The sequence below is a fragment of the Dermacentor variabilis genome, chromosome 5 (assembly GCF_050947875.1).
Source record: "Dermacentor variabilis isolate Ectoservices chromosome 5, ASM5094787v1, whole genome shotgun sequence".
Taxonomy (NCBI): domain Eukaryota; kingdom Metazoa; phylum Arthropoda; class Arachnida; order Ixodida; family Ixodidae; genus Dermacentor; species Dermacentor variabilis.
The window spans coordinates 203,477,444-203,499,632 of record NC_134572.1 but is presented as its reverse complement, the minus strand read 5'-3'; the positions used below and the strand labels follow the sequence as shown (position 1 = coordinate 203,499,632).

The window sequence follows — 22,189 nt, the reverse complement described above, 5'->3', positions numbered from 1 at the left end:
TAATTGACTCCTACTGATAAGGGGTTCGTAATGGGAACAGCGTGAACAAGACGACGACGGAGTGAAAGGACACAGGACGAGCGCTGACTCACAACTACGTTTTTCTGGGATAGCCATCAAGACGTTCAGATATGTTGATGATTTTTTTTTGTTTTAATTGCCAAAGATGACTCTGCCAACAAGGTGGATGAAATAATGGGTATTTTTAGTGAGCTTGGTCAGGGTTTGAGGTTCACCTCGGAGCAACCAAAAGAAGATGGACTACAATCCTTTGACCTTATACTACGTCTTCTGGACGATCATGTCTGTCGAAAAAAGTGCCCCCCTTCTGCCAAGCCCCTGTTGAACTTCACCTTAGGTCATTCTAAAGTAGTAAAAAATGCCATTTGCATCTCCGTACTTCGCGCCGTCCTGGTAAAAACATGTGGGAATGCAATGAGTGAAGCCTATGCACGTCAGGTAGTCAGACTGGAGGAAGCTGGATACCCGCATAGCTTAATAACGGGCAGCTCTGAGAAATTAACTAAATGGGTAAAAAACCCTAGGAGGCAGGAGGCCGAAGGAACTAGCAGGAAGAAGAACGTGGTAGTTGTACCCTATGCACATCGCCTATCTCATGGCTTGAAGATGGCTGCAGGTCGTTATGGGGTGCAGGTTGTCTTTTTGGCGCTCCTGGAAAACTGAGCGCCATTTGTCCGGCGGCCAATAGGCGAGAAAGTTCTAACGTACGGTGCAAAGTGAAACATGCTAAGAAGTGTGTATGCTGCACTACCAATGTGGTATACTCTTTCCCGCTCAAGTGTGGGCGACTGTACATAGGGCTAACCGGCCGGTGCATAAATGTAAGACTTAGAGAGCATGAATTGTCCTTGGACAAGAATGATTATGCGCATGTCTCTGCCCATTGCCAGCAATGTAAGTCTAAGCCTCCGCTCAAAAAGACAAAAATTTAGTTTAAACATACTGATGCATCCACCAGATTAGTCGTGGAAGCAGCCCACATTGCGCGAAAGGGCACGTGGTGCATTAGCCAGCCTTCGATCGCGCTTTCTCAGCAGGAATTAACGTACCTAGATAGCTCGATACGGTAACAGATGCCCTCTATACACGTGGCCCGGTTGTGCGTTCCTCGAGTGACCATGTGATCGCCTGTGTCGCTTATATACCTGATGTGTGTTCCAGTTAACGTAGTTGTGAGTCGGCACTCGTCCTGTGTCCTTTCACTCCGTCGTCGTCTTGTTCGCGCTGTTCCCACTATGAATGTATACCAACTCGCCCAACTTTCCACTTTAGTACATGATACACGACTGATCTGTAACTGTGGTATTAATGTACATGTAGATAAGGAACGCATCTGGGCAAAGAACACTGCCCTGGGGAACTCCGGATGATACCAGGAAGGCTCCAAAGAGCAGTTCTTCCCCTGAAAAGAAGTGAAATCGATGATAAATGTAAGAGTGAATCCAGTTGGACAGGAGTTGATTGAAAAGTAAGCTCGCACAGGTTCAGTACAAGTTCAATGTGCAAAGCGGGATCAAATGCCTTGTATAAATATGAAAATGAATAAAATTTTACGCCTAGGAGTATCAACTGCAAACGACAATTCATGAATTGTATCTAGTTACACGGTCGTAAAGAGACCTTTTCTATAGCGCGGTTGGAACTAGACAAGAAATAAATTTTGCTGCCAATTATACAGTTGTAATAAGACTATTTATTATAAGGCACTAGGCACAGCCTAGTCGCAGTGGCAGTAGGCGAACGCTGATCGCGCGCACAGCCGACACAAGAGCGCCTTCCTCGTCTTCCTCTTCACCACAATGGCCCCCGGGAGAGAAGAGGAGCCATCCTGGCGACTTACGGCGTAGGTAGGATGAGGGGGTCATAGTACGGCTTAAGTCGGTTGACATGAACCGTGTCACGCCCGCGATGCCTATGGTCGGTGAAGGTGTCACAGGTTCTACAACGTAGGTGACAGCGGAGGTACGGTCTATGACGCGGTAGGGGCCATCATAGCGTGCAAGGAGTTTGGTCGAAAGGCCAGGGCTGTGAGGCGGGACCCACAACCAAACAAGGGAACCAGTCGGGAAAACTGGTGTAAGCGCGCCACTGTCACGCCGCAGCTTTTGACGACCTTGAGCAGCGGTCGTAAGGGTTCGTGCGAGCTGCCTACAGTCCTCGGCGTATTTGGCGGCTTCAGACACAGGCGTGCATTCGGAAGCGTCGGGTCGGTATGGGAGCATTGTGTCCATAATACACGAGGGCTCTCGTCCATACAGCAGAAAAAAAGGCGAAAAGCCAGTGGTAGCTTGTGTGGCCGTATTATAGGCATACGTGACGAACGGCAAAACAGTGTCTCAGTTACTGTGATCCGAGGCGACGTACATAGTCAACATGTCACCGAGTGTGCGGTTGAACCTCTCTGTCAAGCCGTTCGTTTGCGGGTGGTAGGTTGTACACTTGCGGTGAACGATGCTGCATGCAGCGAGAAGGGCTTGGATGACTTCGGACAAGAAGGCACGTCCCCTGTCGCTGAGCAGTTCGCGTGGTGCGCCATGTCGAAGAACGAAGTTCCGCAAGATGAAGAACGCAACTCGCGCGCAGAGGCCGCCAGGAGTGCGGCAGTCTCGGCGTAGCGCGTCAAGTGGTCGACACATACAATTATCCATCGGTTAGCCGAGGAGCTGCAGGGAAGTGGCCCATATAGGTCTATGCCGACGCGATCGAAGGGCCGAGCCGGGCAGGGCAGCGGCTGTAGCTCACCAGGAGGGCGCTGTGGAATTTTACGCCGTTGGCACGCCGTGCAAGCGCGTACGTACTGGCGCACGAAGTGATACATGCCGTGCCAGTAGAAACGCTGCCTTAGCCGAGTATACGTTTTCAGAACACCGGCGTGACCATTATGAGGAGCAGCATGAAAATAAGCGCATATGTCAGAACGCATGTGTCGTGGTATCACCAGGAGCCATTTGCGACCATCAGGCAAATAATTTCTGCGGTAAAGAACGTTGTCGCGGACAGTAAAGTGAGCGGCTTGGCGACGAAGTGTTCGAGAAGAGGGTGTGGCGGATGGGTCGTGGAGGAAATTCAGCATAGTTGAAAGCAGGGGATCCTTACGCTGCTCGTCGGGCATATCAGCGACGTTGAAGGCTGACATGGATACGAAGAGCGGAGACACTGAAGCCACATCACAAGGTAGTGGTGATCGGGAAAGCGCATCGGCGTCAGAGTGCTTTCTGCCCGATCGGTAGACATCGCGGATATCATATTCTTGTAAGCGGAGTGCCCATCGGCCTAGGCGACCTGACGGATCCTTCAACGAGGACAGTCAGCAAAGTGAATGGTGGTCGGTGACAATGTCAAAAGGGCGACCATATAGGTATGGACGAAATTTGACGAGCGCCCAAATAGAGGCCAAGCACTCCTTTTCCGTTACTGAGTAGTTGGCTTCTGCCTTCTTTAAAGTGCGGCTCGCATATGCGACGACGTACTCGTCATAACCGTCTTTCCGTTGTGCGAGGACTGCACCAAGTCCGATGCCGCTGGCGTCCGTATGTACCTCTGTAGGCGCTGTGGGATCGTAGTGTCGAAGAATCGGTGGCGAAATAAGTAGGCGACGTAGTTGCTGGAAGGCTTCGTCACAGGAAGTTGACCACGCGGAGATGCCGTTGGTAGCGGTAAGCAAATTGGTCAGTGGTGCGATGATAGTCGCAAAATTGCGCACAGAACGCCGAAAGTAAGAGCAGAGCCCTATAAAGCTGCGGAGCGCCTTAAGAGTAGTGGGCGTCGGAAACTCTGCGACCGCGCGAAGCTTGGCTGGGTCAGGAAGCACACCGTCCTTCTATACAACGTGACCCAATATTGTTAAATTGCGAGCAGCAAAACGGCACTTTTCGATGTTAAGTTGGAGGCCAGCAGAGGTACGGCAGGTCAGTATCTCAGGCAAGCGTCGGGAAATCTGGCGAAAACACCACGATATCATCAAGGTAGCACAGACATGTTTTCCACTTGTAGTTGCGAAGGATGGTGTCCATCATACGTTCGAAAGTAGCGGGCGCGTTGCAGAGCCCGAATGGCATTACGGTAAATTCGTACAAGCCATCGGGCGTGATGAAAGCTGTCTTCTCACAGTCATCATCTGCCATCGGCACTTGCCAATAGCCGGAGCGAAGATCCAAAGATGAGAAGTACTCCGCGCCTTGCAAGGAGTCGAGGGCGTCATCTATCCGAGGCAGCGGATAGACATCTTTACGAGTGATCTTATTGAGTTGACGGTAATCCACACAGAAGCGTATTGACCCGTCCTTCTTGCGTACTAATACTACAGGAGACGCCCAAGGACTGTGGGAAGGGCGAATGACGCCACGGTGCAGCATGTCGTCGACCTGCTCTTTAATGATCTGTCGCTCGGCTGCCGACACGTGGTATGGTCGCTGGCGTAAAGGAGGATGGGAACCAGTGTGTACGCTGTGAGTGACGGTTGCCGTACGCCCCAGAGATGGTTGGTCACAGTCAAACGATGAGCGAAAATTCTGAAGAAGCGCGAGGACTTGCTGGCGATATGGAGGCGGCAGATCGGCGTCTACGACAGATTCAAGCACGTCTGACGACGACGACGACAATGATGATGATGATGTGCACGGCACGGGAGGAGTGAGGGCGTCGAGTTGATAACAGGCCGTGTCGTCGGAAACATCGAAAATCTGAAGTGGGTCAAGGGGCTGAACACGACCGAGTGATTCGCCGCGAAGTAACGTCACATATATAGTGAGACGGGTTACACACAAGCACTGAGGATAATCCAGACACAGTGGTGAGGACAGCAAATGGGAGAGGTAGGGCCTTGCCACGTAGAAAAATCGCCAACGGTGTAAAAAGTACTGTAGCGTCTGGCGCGGTAGAGCAAGAGACGGGCACAAGCACACACATGTTGGGTGGTATGTCCGTATCGGACACAATAGTGACCTTGGAGGCTTTTTGTTTAGAGGGGTCAGGCAGCGGGGCATCGGCAAGCGGGAAGAGCGCCACTTCGGCTCGGGCACAGTCGATGATGGCACGATGGTGAGACAAGAAGTCCCAGCCGAGAATAATGTCATGTGAACATGATGACAACACGAGAAATTCAACAACATAGACAATGCCGTCGATGACCACCCTTGCAGTACATTGAGCAAGCGGGGCTATATGCTGCGCAGTCGCGGTGCTTAGAAGCATACCAGCTAACGGCGTTGTGACCTTATGGAGGCTGCGACAAAGCTTTTCGTCGATAACAGAAACTGCAGCCCCAGTATCAATAAGCGCAATTGCAGCGGTTCCTTCGACCAAAACGTCCAATAAATTGCGTGGCGACTGTACAGGCCTTGTAGAAGTCGCGAAGCTTGCAGTTCGTGCCTGCGGAACAGCAACAACTAGTTTCCCTCGCTAGGTGACTGGCGGCGACGTAAGGGGGAAAGTGAGCGACGACGTGGTGACGGCGAACGATGGGTGCCGACAGGGCGTCGAGGAGGCGGCGAAAACTCGTGGTCGGGAAGCATCGCATGCCTGGTAGTATCGTGGGAATAGGCATATCCAGGCGGTGCGACAGTAGCGTTAGCAGGTGGCATGCGACGATGGCAGAAGCGCGCAACGTGGCCGGCGACACCGCAAGCGAAGCATATGGGTCGGTTGTCGCGTGTGTGCCAAGGGGTTTGAACTGGGCGTCGAGATGGAATGGGAGGCGACGCGGGAGGAGGTGCAGCTTGAAGTCGCATTGGCGCCCGAAACGAGAACGTCGGCGGCGCAGGTCGCGCGGCGACTTCTGCATAGGTCAGAGGTGCAGCCACGGGAGGGCAGGGTTGGGCGAAAGGTAAAGACCCAGCAAGTTCCTCGCGAATGGCCCGCCTAATGGGAGCAGCCAGAGATGTGCCAGGCTGGGGAGGTCCATCGTTGAGAGGCAGCATAGACAATTGGCGCGCCACCTCCTCACGAATGAAATCCTTAATCTCAACAGAGAGCGATGCTGCTGGCGTGGTGTTTCAGCGAAGTGTGAGGCCCGCGAGAGGGTCACCAGGTGCGAAAGCGCTGCGCGCAAGGACCCTTTGTCGACGAAGCTCATCGAAGCTCTGGCAAAGAGTGACGACAGCTGCGACAGAAGTAGGGTTCCGCGCCAGGAGCATTTGAAATGCGTCGTCCTCGATGCCCTTGAGGATGTGCTTCACCTTGTCCTCTTCAGTCATGGTGGAATCGACACGGGCGCAAATATCAACGACATCCTCTATGTAACTAGTATAAGTCTCGCCGGGCTGTTGAGCGCGCTGGTGGAGGCGCTGTTCAGCACGGAGTTTTCGCAAGGCTGGGCAACCGAAGACTTCCGCGAATGCAGTTTTGAAAGCGGACCAGGTTTGCAGTTCCCGTTCGTGATTGTGGAACCAGAGGTTCGCAACGTCAGCAAGATAGAAGATGACGCTAGGGAGCTTCGTAGGGTCATCCCACTTGTTGTGTTCACTGACGCGCTCGTAGGTAGAGAGCCAATCTTCTACGTCAGTCTCACCTGATCCGCTAAAAACAGGAGGGTCCCGCTGCCATTGCACGGCGCCGCACATGACAGGAGCGGCAGATGCGCCAAGCGGATTGTTGGGAGCGTCGTTCATAGTAGCGGCTGGAGCAGATGTTAAAGTTCGGCTGCGAAGCTCCAGGGTGAGGTCGGGGAGTGCAGCACCTTCCACCAAATGTAATAAGATTATTTATTATAAAGCACTAGGCACAGTCTAGTCGCACTGGCAGTAGGCGAACGCTGATCGCGCGCACAGCCGACACAAGAGCGCCTTCCTCGTCTTCCTCTTCACCACACAGTGAATAATAATGTTGCATAGCTCGGAGACAGGATGTTAATAAAGTTGGTCGGTACTTAACAGCATTACGTCGATCAAGGAGCCAATCAATCCGAAAGAAAGCCTTAGTAAAACATATTCCGAACACAAAGGTCAGTATATGTCCTATTGGGTCGGCATAGTGGTGCGGGCAAGCGTTCGTTATTTCATCTAAATCAACAGAACTACTTTTCAGATTAAGTGACACATGTATAACGCCTTCATAGCTTATAACATCCACAAAAAGAGTTGGAGAATGTGACAGTTCGCTTAGCCAATGAAAATACGAATTTATCAGCATTTTGCTTATGCTTTTTCGCACATGTTGCCGCTACAAAGAACGACGCTTCAAGCGCAAGCAATTTCGCACGACTTTTCAGCTATATCGATACAGGAAGCGGGCGTAGCACGCGCAATAGAGAGGCAACGACACCCTGGACCTGATAGTATCAGTTCCAGTTAAGGTCAGGTAATTCATATTATCTTTTATCGCTACTACTCTAGCAGTCACAGAGTGGCTTTCGGATGACTGAATTGGAATTTCTTGCTTTAAATTCGGAGAGGAGCACTTCGCGAACAATTACTGGCATATTTCTCTTACACCAATTTGCTGCGAACTGCTCGAACATATTGTTACGCGAAGGACGAGTCAGTAGGACGAGCAACTATTTACAGGTTATATTTACAACAGCAGTTGCAGCGCTGACCGGTTAGATTCACAGCGCGAGCCCAGTTCTTCCTATTCTTTTCTCGAGTGATGGCCCCCACGCGCCTCGTTCGAACAATCAAATATAAAACGCGTGTAGCATAATCCCCCAGCGGCAGAAGCGACGTCCCGGAGCGTCTAAATGTCATCACTCGGAGGGTGGTATACTGCTTCAGTCGTGTAACGTGCACGATATCACTGGACTGGGAAGCAGATGGGGCGTCAGGGGCGATCTCGTAGGTGACGGGAGTCACGGTCCGAAGCACTCGGTATGGGCCTGTGCAACGACACAGCAGTTTTTCTGATAGGCCGACCTGACCGTACGGATACCATAGAAGCACCAAAGAACCAGGCGGGAATTGCACGACTCGGTGTCACCAGTCGTACAAGCGCCTTTGACTCTCTTGGGATTTCAGAAGGCGGTCACGGGCAATTTCCTTTGCGTGGGCACAGCGGGCGATGGCGTCAAGTGCATATTCACTGGTCGGTGCCAGGTGAACAGGCAGCGTAGTGTCGAGGGGCAGTGCTGGTTCTCGGCCGAACATAAGGAAAAATAGGGGGGAATAATCGGCGGTGTCCTGGCGCGAGAAATTATAAGCAAATGTGACAAACGGTAGAACGAGGTCCCAGTCAGTGTGGTCTGAAGAGACATATTTCGCGAGCATGTCTGTGAGAGTGGGATTGAGACGCTCCGTGAGACCATTTGTTTGCGGATGGTATGACGTGGATAGCTTGTGCCTCGAGCTTCCTCTTCTTTCAGACGTTCGCCCCGAACAACCGAACACTCTCTGCACTACAGCGTTTGTTTGCTTACCTCCAAAAGCCCTAACCTTCGTCGAAGTGGCCTCAATGGCAATCATGGCTGATGGAGACTATGTCGTCGCACCTATTTGTGATGTCCTTCTGGCACGCGACTTCCCTGTGCCACACTCCGTCATAACCCTTGCCGCTAATCGGATGCGTCTCCCCGTTGTTAATTTTGGCTTGACGAAGCACGTATTAATTGAAGGCATAGCGGTAGCCACGCTCCGGTCAGTGACAGACGACCACGTCACTGCTTTTGCAGCCGACGCGTCTCCAGATCCTCCTGATTACCCACAGGATGCCTTGAACCTGGACGGCCCATTACGTCCCACGGCCTGGAAGTCCCGTGGTCGCTCCGGACCTCGCACTAGACCAAGCAGCCGCCCTATATCGCCCTTTGCTTTCCTACCGCAACATATTTGACGTTGACAATCGACCACTTGGTCAGACGTCCCTTGTTAAGCATCGGATAAACACTGGTGATGCAGTTCCCATTCACCGCCGACCATATCGCGTGTCCACGGTAGAGCGGCAAGTTATTCAGCAGAAAGTAAACAAGATGCTCGCCAGAGGCATTGCTGAGCCCTCGTCGAGTCCTTGGGCGTCGCCGGTCGTGCTCGTCAAAAAGAAAGATGGCTCGTGGCATTCCTGCGTTGATTACGCCGCACCTCCACCACAATATTACGCGAAGGACGAATCAGTAAGACGAGCAACTATTTACAGGTTATATTTGCAACAGCGGTTGCAGCACTGACCAGTTAGATTCACAGCGCGAGCCCAGTTCGTTCTTGCTCCTTTTTCTCGAGTGATGGCGCCCCAGCGCGTCGTTCAAACAATCAAACAACACACGCGTGTATCAATATCATATACAGTCGCATACTGCCTCACATTGAAATGAATAAATTACTTCTTGAAAACCAACACGTCTTACAGAAAAACCAATCACGTAATACCGAGTTATTTGAGCTAGTAACCGATGTACACAACTCTATTAATTGGTCATTTTTCATTGGTGTAATTTGATCCCGTCCCTCACCAACGTCAATTAAAAAACTGCGTAGGCTACGGCTAGATGAAAAAAAAATATCAATCTGTATGAAAGGCTTTCTAAACAATGGATTTAAAACTCAAAATCGATCACTACTTATGTCGCCTCACGCGAGTCTAGTCGGGAGTCCCACAAGGATCGGTTTTGGGACCGCTGTTATATTTAATCAATATAAGTAATATATCGACTAATATGGAGTATACAGTAAGTCTTCTTGCAGATGATTGCGCAATATATATAGAAAGACATAAACAAGAACGACACTATAACCCTGCAATCTGACTTCACTACATTTTCGGAATGGTAAACGAAATGGCAGAAGAAAACTAACATTGCCAATACTAAGCATTTTAAATTTTGCCCCAGTACCACTTAAATGCCTAACAAATGCACAATTAACAATTGTGCTATTGGAACAGTTTCGCCGATTAAATACTGAGGAGTTCCGTTTAATTATAATCTAAAATGAAATGATCATGTACAACAATTCACCAGCAAAATATTTAGAAAATTGTAGTTCTAAAATGCCACCTACGACATACTAATTCAGGCCCAGTATTCAGGCATTTAACCCGCTAATTAAACAATCATTAGAGTAGGCTTCTAACATACAGCACAACATCAAGCTTACTTTGCTGGTATGCCGGAATCAATTTGAAGTAAAGCCGCTAGATTCGTCTCGTCATCGCGTTCTCGTTATCACAGTGTCTCATCCATAGAAAGAATGCTTGGCATTTTTCCTCTTGCAATACGTATAAAATATTCGCGATTAAGCGTCTTTATTTTCGTGACGAACCTTCTTCCCCCAAATTTATTCATAAGCATTTTACAGCTCTGCCCATATCGACCACTAACACAAGGTATACCCAATATTCGTTCAGGCTAAAGCGTATCTACATCACCTTTGGTCAGTACAGGGCAGTATCGAATATACGTATCGTAGATACTTCGTTAGCTACTTCTTCGGTACATTGTATCATGATACGTCTGGCAAGACGTCTATATTTCCGATACATATTAGAATGTATCGTGTATCTTAAGATACAACATAGTGCTATCGCAACAAGACCTTGCGAAACTATAAACGTTGGCTGAGCGGCACTTCTCAAGCTGATACTTCCTCCACTAAGCCTCCTGAATTAAACTAAAGGCACCAGCATCCTATTGACACGTGCACTTGCCTATCTTTATCTGGCGACGACGTTTCGCCGCCTAACAAATGTTATCGCACAGCGCGGGACGCGCCTGCATGTATCGGAAGTTTCTAGAACGTTATTGATGCTTTATTCCGCTGTCTGTTGTCGCCGAACCTTGTGTTATCTGGTTTCATCGCGTGACGCGAATGGTGTAGAACTTTGTGGAAGACACGCGGGTCCCAGCGATTAGTCTGGAACATTCGACGACTGCTCTATAAAAGTCGACGCGCTTGACCCGCTGATGAGATTTTCCACGATCGCCGAGTGTGTTAGCCGCTATCGTTGTTCTTTTGAGTGTAGCCTGCTTTTGAGGGCACAAGTTCGCCCAACAAAACGCTAGTTTGTATAATCAGCTTTGCGGCCTTCTTCACCGTCACTACTACGTGACATCATTATCTTTCCGCCAGAGACCTCCAGCGGGGGCAGGCGATCAGAGTCACGTGGCGGTGCTCGCGCCGTCTCGACAGACACGCGCGCGAACGTCTACGCGCAGCCGCATAAAGAGCTTTCAGCAGTTAAACCAACCCAAATACATTGTTTGCGAATGAAAACATTACACTTTCAGCAAGAAAAACATTTTGAGATGCTAACAGACATTTCACTCAAATGGAACACGGTTGGTCGAAGTTAAGAAATTTTCAAGCAAACATTTTTGTTCTTACGCATTTGCGGCTACGTTATATACATCTATAATAAAAAGTATTCCAGCGTATGAAAGTGCCTTGAGGTACAGATGATGAATTATTGTACAGTATCCGATACAATAATTACGGCAGTATCTTGTATCTGTATCTCAAATACTTGTTGCACGAGTATCTTTGATCGTACCATGATACTGCCACGTGCACTCGTTTTTTTTTTTTTTATTGTGACAACGTGCCTTCTGGCATAAAGAAATATTTAAACATGTAGATACACTCCGGATTCGCGGAGGAAGTCCAGCAATGTCCGGTGGTGGGGCCCCAAGATCCAACTTTCTACGTCTGGCGGCCGACCTGGGGGTGGTCCACATCGAAGCAGGTGTGTCTGGCGGAGGGCATGTAGAGAAGGGCAAGTCCAGAGGAGGTGCCCAGTGTCCACCTCGCAGACAGGAGCGGGACAGCAGGGGCAGGAATCGCTCATGGAGGCACGGTACTGTGCCGACCACGACCAGGTTACCGCAGGGGTGAGGGCGACACGGAGGCGTAACCTTCGTAACAAGACCTCTTCCCAGCGCGCTAGGCCGCCACGGAGGTCGGTGCCACACGGTGGGAAAAGTGCTCGCGTGGCACGCCGAAGGTGTTCTTTTTCTGCGAGGAGCCTTGTCTCCGGAGAGGTGGGGGCCAGTTGAAGTGGACGCGAAGGTTTGTTATGGCTCGCTGCATCCACTAAGGCTTGTGTGGGATGCGCATTGCGACGTAACCATTGTACACGTACTGTAACGGATAATTTCTCCACTGTGTCCTGAATCTCCTGTGCCAAAACACCGGAATTCAGAACACGCCGCAGACAACGGATGGCAGCAGAAGAATCGGTGAAGATATCAATGTGTCTACTAGACGGCGGAAGCAGCGGACAGAGGATGGATACTGCGTCTCGGATTGTCAAGAGCTCCGCCTGTGTCGACGGCCAGGCAGGGGAGGCAGCATACGAGCAGGTTGCGATGTCTGACAATACTTCAGGACAAGCGATAGCCGTGGTGACGTGATCATCACTCACACTAGCGTCGACATACGCTACATGTCTGCACGAAGAGCTTGCACTCGTAGCTCATGGGCTATTTGCTATTATACTCTTTTGCGGGTGAGCGCTTTTACCGTCCACGAAATGTTATCGCTCAACGCTGGACGCGTCTAAATGTATCGGAAGTTTCTAGAATGTTATCGATGCTTATATCTGCTGTCTATTGTCGCCGAGCCTTGCGTAATCTTGTGTAATCTGTAACCTTGTGTAATGCGCGATACGAATGGCGTAGAACTTTGTGGAAGGCATGCGGGTCCCAACGATTACTCGGGAACATTCGACGACTGCTGTATAAAAGCCGACGCGCTTGACCCGCTGATCAGATTTTCGACGATCGCCGACTGTGTTCGCCGGTCTCGTTGTGCTTTAAGTGTAGCCTGTTTTGTGGGCACAGGTTCGCCCAATAAAAGCTAGTTTTGTCTTTCACAGTATTGCTACTGTGTTCTTTAACGTCACTACCACGTGACAATTGCAAAGTACTTTTGCCCAGTCATGCCTTTAGCCTTATAAATAAGTAAGGGGAACGCCCTTCCTCAATCAGTTGCAAATATTAAAGAATTATCTTCTTTACAATCTGCTCTACTAACATACCTTAATGAACAAACCTGCCATAGCAACTACGCTTTTCTGACAACCATCGCTTTGATGCTTTTCACTTAGTTATCCTGCTTACGCGCATTAGTACCTTTCGACTCCGCCATGTATTTGTTGCATTATAGCAATAATGTTGCAGTACGATCTTGTATTATGGCATTGTATAATCGTTACTTCGTGCTAGTGCTATATGCATTGTGTCTCCTTAATATTGAAAATTGAGCTATTTGTGTTTTGTATTTCATGCTTATAACCCAATTTGTGAAGGGAATTCTAAAAAAATTGTGTTCTTTGTTTTGTACATTGTTTATCATGCCTATAACTGCTTGCTTGAAGCTGTGTCTTAACAAATTTTTAATGCTCGTTTCTGGGTCCTTAGGGTAAATAAGTAAAATGTTTTAAAAATAGAGATTAAGCTAATCTGCTTTACCTGTTCCGCGTGTGATTAAGCTGCCAATAACCAAAATCGGATAATTTTATTGCTGGATTCCTCTAGGTAACGGCAGAACTTCAGGAGGTTGTTCTTAAAGAAAGTGAAGGGTCATGTGAAAAGTAGATATCCTTAGCACTGATAGTTTTGACGCTAGTTCTTCTTTTACAGCGGTCAAACTAATAACAAAGGCCTTTGTATTGAACTTAAAAATGCAAAGGAGAAGGCACACTTGATGTAAACAAGTCTAGTGTGTGCCTTTTGTCATTTGCACTCTTCACTCAAAAGTAAAAATGTGCCATTTTGCACAGCCAGCTGCCCTACTGCGACGAAGGTCTAGGTGACCTGGGATTCCTGCATGATCAGCCTTGGACAAGTCTTTTGCGATTTTAGGGATCAGCGTTTGGTCACGTTTTGTACTGCCAAGAAAAATGGGCAAGCACACAACATTACGGACCGAGATGCCCTTGTAAATATGATACTCTGCAATAATTCAATTATTAAGATGAGGTCGAGTGTTGCCGAGATGTGGCTTCGCCGACTTCTCTCGTAAACTCAGCGACAGTTCGCATCAGGTTACTATATTAGCAAAATGATAGTAAAATGTTTAGCGCATACAGTTGACAAGGACACAATGAAGGGGGACACACGAGCGCTTGCTCACAACTATTTTATTTTCGGAAAGATACAAAACATATATCAGCCCCGAGAACGACCGAGAGGGGCACTGCGAGCGCCGCTCGCGTGACGTCAGGGCACGGACTCGCGCCTGTCGTCTGCTGCAGTTCGGACGGTGTCCAGACGCCTTTTGCAGTGTTTCCGTTTGTTCACTCTCGTTCCCAATGCTTGTATACTTATGACGGGCTTCTCAAATATATATTTTACGATGTCTTCGTTTGCGAAAATATAATCAACGAGCTTATTTCCTAGGCGACAATACATTTCTCGAAAACAACGCTGTAGTGCCACCAGAGGGAGCTCAGACCAGCCGATTACGGGTTTTTCATGCGCGGATCTGCACTTTCCAGTGGTAGCTCACGTGAATAATAAAAGCATAGATGCAAGAGCACAGCACATAATAATGTAGTTAAGATTGCATACCCACCATGGTGCAATATGCGTGTCACAATTAAACGCTGACTATATATGACTTCTACAACATTTATGTTCATTTTAACCCGCTAAAACATGTTTTCTGACGACGAATAGTTCACGGTATAATATCGAATTTTTCTATTTCTTCACAGAAACCCTCGGCAGCAACACGAGGACTTAACTACCACTGCAGTTTAGATTCGGCTAGCACCACATGCGTTTTTAACTGGTTCTCAAAATTAGGCCGCTCTTTACCGGTTAAATTTAAGCGGCGGTAACTTGAAGCAAAGCTGATTGAGTTTTACAGCTCTTTGCAGCACACGGAAAGGAATGTACCGATATTTATTCCCTTTCCGTGCTACACGTTCAACTAACTTGAGCAATTTACTGGTACTTCTTGCTTGAGAAACAGACATGATGAATCTGTTTGGAGAACTGACACAGGCTGCTTCGGTCAACTATTTGAGTGAAATATGCCTTTTGGACCGGTTCGCTGCAGCCAGAAAAAAGGCGAACGCCCATTCATTACTAGTGCTGCACATATTGAAGATATCATCGTTCCCCAGTGGAGGTCACGTGTTCATGTAAGACTTGTGGTGTCTTCTTTAAGAGGCGGGTACGCGAGGTTTTCTTTTATGCACTGACGAAGCAAATAGTTTTCAGTCTGTGTAATTAAACATCGCAGGATCGAGACATGTTGAGGAAGAATGTGTTTGCATTTTCCATTTCAACGCAGCCTAAGCTGCGCTGTAGTGCTTCGAGTATGCTATAGGCATTGTAATTGGAGCTGTAAAGAGCCACTTCATGGTTTCAATTCGAAGTTGTAGTGAACTGTTGGGTTTCGCGAACAATGCGCACCTCGCCATAACGACAGTAGGTTGCTTCCGTTGCGGGAGGGGTGTGCCATATCGTCGATAAAAGCTACTGAGGGTCACTATGACACATTTCATCGCTTGCACTTGATTGCTTCTCGATCTTAAACACATCTTCTTTCATGTGATTGCTGTTATGGTATTCGTGAAGTATATATATACTATACACGAGGCGCCGCCGTGTTAACAGCCAATGCGTTTCTGAGTGCCTATTTCCGAGAACGGTGAAAGTAGTGCCAAACCTTTACACACAAAATGCGCGCCTATCTCTTCCATTTAGGCCTTTACAGTTGACACATTTGATTAAAACAACTCACCAGAGTGATAAGAATTATGATGAAAGCTTTGCTGGGCAATGTCCTTCTAACACGGATTTATAATGTTGACACCAAATATCAATGTATTTCTTCCATGCAAAATGCTATGTCTCTCATACTTAATAAGGGAATGGTAAGTATTTAGAGGAGCATCATAAATAACTACGCATGTTGAACTTGCAGACGTTATTTTTAAGCAAAATTTATGAACAGACAGGGTGCATATATGCATTGTAGGACCAGTAGACCCCCTTCAGCGCTACGTAGCTTGCGATATCCAAGTCAAAAATTTTCATGACTCACACGGCTTCAAAGAAGAAACTGCGGTCCACGCATGGCAACAGAAATAGTACGAAATAACCTTTTGTAAATTCGGCTCAAGCCGCCAATGGACGACCGCTCGCCAAGTTTCATCCTAGACGCCAGCGCTCGTTTCTCCCCATGGCGGAACGATTTCATCTCCATCGGGTGTAGGTTTCCGCCGCCGCTTCCCTCAGCGGTCGCGCCCGCGTTCAGTTCGCGCTGCGCGCAAGACGTCTCTTGTTTGCGATGGCGCCTCTTCGGATGACCGGAAATTATGATTATGTTGTTAAATGTCACGACAGCAATGTAAACGCGAAAGGGTTGATGCCACCAGTGAAATTCTGCCGATTCGCAAGAGAATGGTGCGAAGAAAGCAGAAGACGACAGACATGGATTACTGTGGTGCGCCGAGCGAAGTAAACAACTGGCAAACGAAGCGAGCTCGTTCATTGATCACTCCTGAGTGTATGACGGTTTTTATATGTAACCCACATGAATTTGATAATTACTCAGTACGTAATCCTTTTATTCATATAAAAGAAGTTGTTCGACGAGCGCTTGCCCTGTATTCTTTCTCGTGTTTCGTTTGTGTGTGCGCTGCCCAAGAATGGAAACCACTTCTGTTGTATGCGCTAGCAGTGGCCGAAGTTCACACGTACCGATAAATTGAATATGTGCACGATGCATTGAACATGACCGGAGTTCATTCTCGCTTCACCACTGCACCGATCGATCGAGTTACTGGACGATACACGCCCGCGTCTTGGTCGCGCCGGCATTGCTGATCGATCAGCAATGCCGTTACAAAAATTTCTAATGTGTTTTTTTAGAAAGTCTTTTGAATTTTCTCTATAGAACTCTATTGTGTTTATTTTGATTGCCTATAGAATTTTCCTACAGAGTTCCAAAAGTTATTTGGCCACCGCATTCTTATAGGAACTCTAAAGACACATTTCTATAGAACGTTTCTATCGAGTTGCTTTAGAGATGCTAAAGACAAATTTCTATAGAATATTTCTATCGAGTTTCTTTAGAGATGCTAAAGACAAATTTCTATAGAATATTTCTATCGAGTTGCTTTAGAGATGCTAAAGAGAAATTTTTATAGAATATTTCTATCGAGTTTCTTTAGAGATGCTAAAGACACATTTCTATAGAATATTTCTATCATGTTCCTTTAGAGATGCTAAAGCCAAATTTCTACAGAATATTTCTCTCGAGTTGCTTTAGAGATGCTAAAGACAAAATTCTATAGACTATTTCTATGCAGTTGCTTTCGAGTTCCTACAAGCAAATGCTATAAAAGCTAGGCCGATGTCTGTAAAGTACTTGTAATTTACCAAAGTTCTACTGTAGGCAATAAGGACTACAGTAAATGCAGTGGCAAAATAATTGGTGCTACAACCACAAAGTATTCAGTTTGAAATGTTTATTCCACGTCAGACTACATACATGCTTCATATATGTGACATACACGCTTCAGACTAGAACTTGTAACACACAAACTGTAGCTGCCAACATGCTTCTCAGGTCAAGCTGGTGGTGCGAACACATGAAACACGAGGTAAAAAAATAAGTGGCAGACTTGATTACAGTTGACGCCTGGCAATAACAGGCTTGACTAGGACAAGAAACCATACCATTAAAACTACTAAATGAGTCCTGTTCCAGCAGTGCACATTAAATGGTTGGATACTAAAGCCCGAGAATAGACTGATATGAATGTGCACTGCAATGTTGTGTCAGCCTGACAAAACGACATAGCATTTTAGTCTGTTTCAGTGCAGAAATAACACTCTCAGTCCCTGCAAAAATGTGGCAAATAGTGGCTGGCTTTCACACATGAGTACACCATATACCGAAACCACACAGCATTTTAGTCTGTGTATGTGTAAAATTAGCACTGGCAGGCCCTGCAAAAATGTGGCAAACAGTGGTTTTTATAGAGCAGTACACCATATATCGTACAAAGTTTAAAAGCTTGTATTTTGTTGTAAGGGAAACAATTTTGAGATCAGAGCCAATATTCTAAAATTAGGGTGAGAAATACAAACCAGACAGACACACGCAATGGCTAAAAAAAGAGATTTAGCTCGGGAGCTCCTATGTAGTGCACATGAACAGTAAAATCGTTTTTCTCGGCAGCTATGGAACCAAATTTGATGAGGTTGATACATTTAAAATGTGTAAATGCAACGATATTTCTTTATTTTACCTGATTCCTTGCTGGAAAACTGCACAGTATTCATGAGATATGAATAAATAAATATTAAGTGAATAAGTAAACAAATAAATATTGCGGTTTGTCTTATCATTCCACCACCAGCATGACCTGTATGGAGCTTTGGCCACTGCCCACATGTTGCAAGTTCATTCTTACATGATCATCTGCTATTTCACTTCCCAGAAAAGGAGCGAGGAACGGCTAGTTTTTGGCCTCATTTGGTCCGTCTAGTAATCGGCGACGGTGGAGCCTGGAAAATACAATTGAATATAATTTTCAAAAGGTGTAATGAACATTTAGCCATAACGTATTCTATGGCACAAACACGCCACAAATATCTATATAGTTGTAGCATTATGCTAAGTTTCATTTCAGTATTTCAGAAAAAATTATAACAGAAAAGTGGCAGAACACCCCACCTCCCCACCACTCTGCCAAACAGCGGGGGTTCTTTTGAGAATCACTTTTGAGAATATTTTTACTTTCCCAAGATTTTGTGACATCAGCACTGGGCCAATGTGCCTGGCACTAGAATATCATTGCTGACGACAAGAAGTACCTTCAAACGACAACAGCCTAGTCACACATTAATCTCATATTGCAATGACAACACATTCCCATTTATAACATAAGCAAGCAGGAACACCCATGAGCTGAGTCCTATACAGACGTCACACTATGCATAGGAAACAAATTTTTTGAAAAGACGGGAATGACTTACTAGCTTCTATTGTTGAGCGGTAGACAAAATTAATATTCCATCTGCTGTTAGCCATAGTTGGTATGTACTATGCTTAATATGCCAATAATAAATTTCTTACATGGAGCTTGGGCAATCATGATGATGCATGTAAGTATCCATTGTATGGGGACCAACAATGTTTTGAGTTGTTTTCGCAAATTATGATGGATAACAGCCAATTTGTGCTATTTGGAACACAGTCGCAGTGTCACTGCCAGATACAATGGACACAGTATATTCGTGCTTTTTGAGTTATTGAAACAATTAGTTTCTAATCTAGTACGGGTATGTACACTGATATGTATCCTAAACGCAATGATAAGACTTCCCAATTGCAATTGAAAAGTTAATTCAGTTTTAATTAAAGATGGTCCTTCTTGCAGCATAGCATGTGAAAAACAGAAAACAAAAATTATACTAACTATGTAAATTTGAAAATTGATTGCATAACTGCTCTATAGGTCAAGCAGAAAATCTGAGAAGAAATAATGTGGCTAAAACTAGTTGCAACAAACAAATTTGTTATTACGAGTGTTGTGGACAATTCAGTAAACAGATTGTGACCCAGTCTTTTCATGTGGCATTCCTCAGCGATATTGTTGGTCAATTGGTTGCCGTAGCTCAACAAAACAGATGAACAGTCTGAATCTGGCGCGCAGCCCCAGTCCCATCGGTGCATGGTCAAGTTGGACGAGCATACTGGTCCGGGGAGTGAATTATGGTGCTGTCTTAGGCAAGTGTTGAGGCACCGGCCAATCTGCTGCATGTACATTTGACCAAATATACACGATCGCAAGAATAAACTACACTACCCCTGACAGACACAAGACAAATTTAGTGGTACCTAAGCAAGCCTTTCTTGTCAGGGTGCCTATATGCACAGCAGTGTGCAAGAGAATTGAGAAAGGCAAGCAGGCAAGGGAGGCTTGCTCAGTGAAAGATACCACCAAATTTGTCGTGTGTGTCACAGGCAGTGTACTGTATCCCTTTCACATGTGGTCAAGCATACATAGGCCAAACTGGCCGGTAATTTATGTGTATAAGACATCACCATATTTCATTCAAAAGACCAGTATGGTTGTCCAACTTGGCCGTACATTTCCACAACAGGGCTTCATGTTGGATTACAATCGTTCATCTGTTTTCATCCGCCGTAAAAATTGACAAGTGAAATCGATGAGGCATACCACATAGATAGTAAGACATGTGGGTGAACCCCCATTTTTAATGCAACAAACAAAAAAGGCATCCTGTGTAGGTCACAAGGGATCCATATCAGTCTGTGCCTATGTACTACTGAAGTAAATGCAGCATAGGAAATACTGACCTTCATATTAATTTTCAAGAAATTAAAGCTCATCAAATATGTATTTTGCAGTGGCTGTTACTATGGGAACAGAGAAGTAACTGTAAAGATGTCAATGATAAACAGTGGTGTGCACACTACGTGCTTAGACCTGTGACATATTCAGCCCACTACACTTCGAATACCTACATGCACAGAAAACTGCACGAGATTGTAGCACAAGCAGAAAAAAATTATGCAAATAAGGGGTACAGCATAGGAAATAGTTTTCAATGAATAAAACCACAATAAAAAGTCATAAGTATACTACGTACAAGGCAAAAATTATATTTAACTTTCAGGTAAGCAACTTACGCAAAAGAAATACTAAACATCAGGAAAGGTTAGGTATAGTTTTATACAGAACACAGTAATGTGGGCACAATGGCTATGCAGACAAATAGGCAGCAAGTTCAATGAAGTTGCATAAATATTTAGTCTCTTTAGTAAGCTGCATTAAGTAATGTGTTGATAAACTTCACCATGAATGACACCAAGCCCACTTTGTGGAACATGTACATTTCATACACACCTGACATTACCATCCAGATCACACGCCATGCTGCTGCAGCCATATATCCACAGGGTCTGCATTTCTGGGGGCTCCTCGATCTTGTAGTTTATGTTGTGGGTCACGGCCTCGCCACTACAAAATGAGTTCGATGTTAGCTTATAGCAATAGCACAATAAAGCTGTGATATCGTGAAAACATGCAATGAGCACCTAAAAGAGTCATGAAAACAATGTCTGCACTAATGTGGAAAGAGAGCAAATGCTTCAAATCATCGAATGTCATGATAATAGGGACCTCTACATCCAATAAAATTTTGGACGCGCCGCAGCAGCAGATTACAATCAAATCTTAATGTTTTTTTCCATTACTTAGTATAGGCAACTTTCCCCTGTCATGTTTAGTTAAGTCAGTTATGTCAACACATCTTGTCTTGGAAATAAAGCTGTACTAGTAGCAAGCTGTGATTGGCTGACATTTTTTTCCCTAGAACTGTTCGTTAACCAAAAAACTCGCAAGCAGAGATCGTGCACAACGTCGAAGCATTTATAAGTGAGGAAACGTCTTTGAAAAAAGAATCGATGAAGAGGTAGACGGGTTGTGACTGTGCAACCTTAGCAGAAAAGCGGGAGCTCACGCACAGCTGCACAAGGTGAACACGATTTCCGAAACTTTTCTCAGCGGAAGCAAGCGCTTATCAGCATTATCAATTCCGCACTGTGGCAATAGAGTTGCGTACACAGTTCTTACAACCAGTGCGTAGCAAGTATCAGCACATGGTTCACTGTGGTCGTGGGTGTTCCACTTGCTACATTCGCAAGGCACTCTACACGCACGGGAAACACACACAACACGCATGAACGCACGTGTACTTGGCGAGCACGATTGCTTACCGTTTCAACAGTACGACGAGGTCGAAAGGCGCTCTCCAAGTTTCCAGTGATGCGTCTGCGATGTTACTTGCAGCATACAAGCCGCTGGGTAGTGGACGAGCTGAGGCACGCTAATAATACACATTACTTCTTTGCGCCGTCCACCACTTTCCACGACAACCAGCGGAGACAAAGGGAACGCACTCCACGGCATGAAAATCGTTGGTCCACATTTAGCTGGCGCGCCACGCATACGACGTGTTTACAGCGAGACTCAAGCCATCTTCTGGCACTTTCGTGCTCGCGAACTACGTCTCATTTCATTACAGCAAATCTAATAACACACAATCAAACACATCGAAGCAGCTCGCACAACAACCGTTGAAGACGGAGCAATAACAACACGCCGTACCTTCGTATTCTACCGGTCGCGTAGAATACGAAAATACCGGCGCCGCCAGACCGCCTGTATAATAGTGCGGCTGTTGTGGCCTCCGTGATTCCTACAATAATATCCACTACAGCAGATCTTGCGCCATTTTGGGCCGAACTACATACAT

The 22,189-nt window shown here is 46.4% G+C and overlaps 1 protein-coding gene and 1 long non-coding RNA gene across 7 annotated transcripts in view; both read right to left on the bottom strand.

The window, feature by feature from the left end:
* Nucleotides 1–22,189, bottom strand: part of LOC142583454 (uncharacterized) — a 718,432-nt gene that overhangs the window by 590,687 nt on the left and 105,556 nt on the right. The window lies entirely within an intron of this gene.
* LOC142583451 (uncharacterized) lies at nt 1,249–22,040 on the bottom strand. Of its 2 annotated transcripts, XR_012828633.1 has the most exons (4): nt 21,651–22,040; nt 20,779–20,892; nt 18,316–18,409; nt 1,249–1,423 (listed from the first exon to the last, which is right to left on the bottom strand). It is a non-coding gene; the product is annotated as an uncharacterized LOC142583451 (long non-coding RNA). The 2 variants fall into 2 exon arrangements; XR_012828632.1 differs by lacking the exon at nt 1,249–1,423 and having other exon boundaries at nt 17,348–18,409; nt 21,651–22,029.